Consider the following 1,917-nt stretch of genomic DNA (forward strand, 5'->3'; position numbering starts at 1 on the left):
ATAAAATCCCATAAGGGAGAGCAAGGCTTAACTTCTATCACATTCGAAACTGCTCAGCCTAACAGACAACATCAGCCCAAAACTGAGGCGCTGTCCTTAAAGAGAAAAACAGCTTTCTACTTAATTTGTTGAGATTAAGCATAACATTCAAAATCTCTGTGCCTATCGGTGAAAATCTGGATATGTCCACAGACATGTTCTTGCCCCCTCTTGATGAAATATATTGTGAGCAACACTCCTTCAAACACATGTGTGCTCATACATCACCCCAAGTGCTCTTGTGCACAATTAAGCTAAAGCATGCTGGCCTGAGGCAAACACTGTTTTGGTACCCACAACCGTATCTTTAAAAAGATTCTTTGCTCCTTCAGGGGCAATCCTTTTCCTGTGAGGGAATAAAGCCGGTCAATATTTAGGGACAAAAGGGGGACCAAGAGCTTTCAGCACGGGCTCCGCATTGCTAGATGAAGGTGCGGAAGGAACAGGTGAAGTCAAGATTTAGCGAGGAGATTCCCAGAAAGCAGTGCTGAGGGAAGACAGTGTGCAAGTCTAAGAAGCAACTTTTAGGCAGGGAAAGATTCCCTTCACGTTGAAAGAAAAAGAAACGCATGCAATGTGTCTTCTTCTCTTGTGCTTCTTGTATTTCTTTCTTATATATTCGTCACCTACGTTTTGATGCAAGCATCCCAGCTAGCTTCTGTACGGGCCCACCTGAAGCACTCCTGAGAGATTTCATTCGAGCTACTCCAGCCTGTCCCGTGTGAATAAGCACAGGTCCCCCACTCAGCTGGTCTCTACTCCAAGGATCGCGTTTCAAAATCTGTCGACAGGAATCAAGGAATCAAGGTATTTTCTTTTTCCCTGAATCACTGGTCAGTTCTTCTCTACTCCAGTTCTTCTCTATTAAGTGAGGACTGTGCTACCAGCCTGTGGACTCACCATTTACAGATCTTTTTTTTTTTTTTCCACCGAGATTTTGCATGGTCATGTAATTGATGCAATTATAATTTCCCCTTTAAGGTCTGTCTCCACATCCACATTGTAAGCTCCTGTAAGCCAGTCTGTCTCGTATACCACCGTATTCCGAGTGCCCAGCACAGTACCTTGAGCCCTTCAGGACCCAAAACGCGTTAATAATCTTAGGTGGGCGAGAGAGGAGCAAAGAAATAATACTAATGGATCCCTTAGTAAAATCCAATAGTAAAAAGACTGAGAGAGGGAAAGCTACATGGAGATGTACTGGAAAGAGGAGCTCCAATGTTTTTAGGAAGAGATCAGTGATAGAGAAAACTCTGGCTGTGGGTGACTCAGATCAGGCCCCTTGTCTCTTAACCATAGAGAATACGACTCCGAATATGTGAATATTGAGGACTGAGTAGTTGGAAGACGTTAAAACTGGTTTCGACATTAAAAAAGATTAGCAAAGAAGATGAAAACTATAAAAATATATAAAACTTAAGTTGTTTCTTTTCTCTGTTCCATCTAAATGAGTAACCATTAATGCCTGAAAAGCAGCAACAAACCCGGTATCATATCATTGTATGTTCGTTAATTTTGAAGTGCTCTTTTTTTGTATGCAAAACACAATTTGATGTAGTCTGTTGCCCATGTTGCATAATTACCTAATCCTACCTAGGGGGAAAAGTAAAACTAGACAGAAAAACTAAAGAGGAAGTTAAGGATAAATCAGAATCCACGATTCCCAATTACAACTGAAAACTATTTGAATATAACTCAATATTATTTATTGATCTATATACTATGGGGGCGATTTCTCAAACTACATACTATTTGGTAAAAGTCTGCCAGGAGTCAATCTGTAAGTCTGTGACAGTTCTGTTCTCTACCAGCATCACAAAGAAAGGGTCCAGGGTGCTTAGAGTTCCCTGAATGAAAGGCACTGTACAAGTAGAGAGT

The 1,917-nt window shown here is 41.2% G+C and overlaps 1 long non-coding RNA gene across 3 annotated transcripts in view; it reads left to right on the forward strand.

The window, feature by feature from the left end:
* LOC109272081 (uncharacterized) overlaps positions 1 to 950 on the forward strand; it is a 4,244-nt gene extending 3,294 nt beyond the window's left edge. Inside the window, exon 5 of one of the 3 annotated variants that reach the window (XR_002082271.2) lies at positions 683 to 950. This is a non-coding gene — a long non-coding RNA (uncharacterized LOC109272081). The remainder of the gene's footprint in view (positions 1 to 682) is intronic. The other 2 variants (XR_002082266.2, XR_002082267.2) reach the window with 2 other exon arrangements.
* The last annotated feature ends 967 nt before the right edge of the window (positions 951 to 1,917 follow it).

Source organism: Panthera pardus, unplaced genomic scaffold (assembly GCF_024362965.1).
Source record: "Panthera pardus isolate Hobbes unplaced genomic scaffold, ASM2436296v1 HiC_scaffold_10, whole genome shotgun sequence".
In the NCBI taxonomy this organism is placed as follows: domain Eukaryota; kingdom Metazoa; phylum Chordata; class Mammalia; order Carnivora; family Felidae; genus Panthera; species Panthera pardus.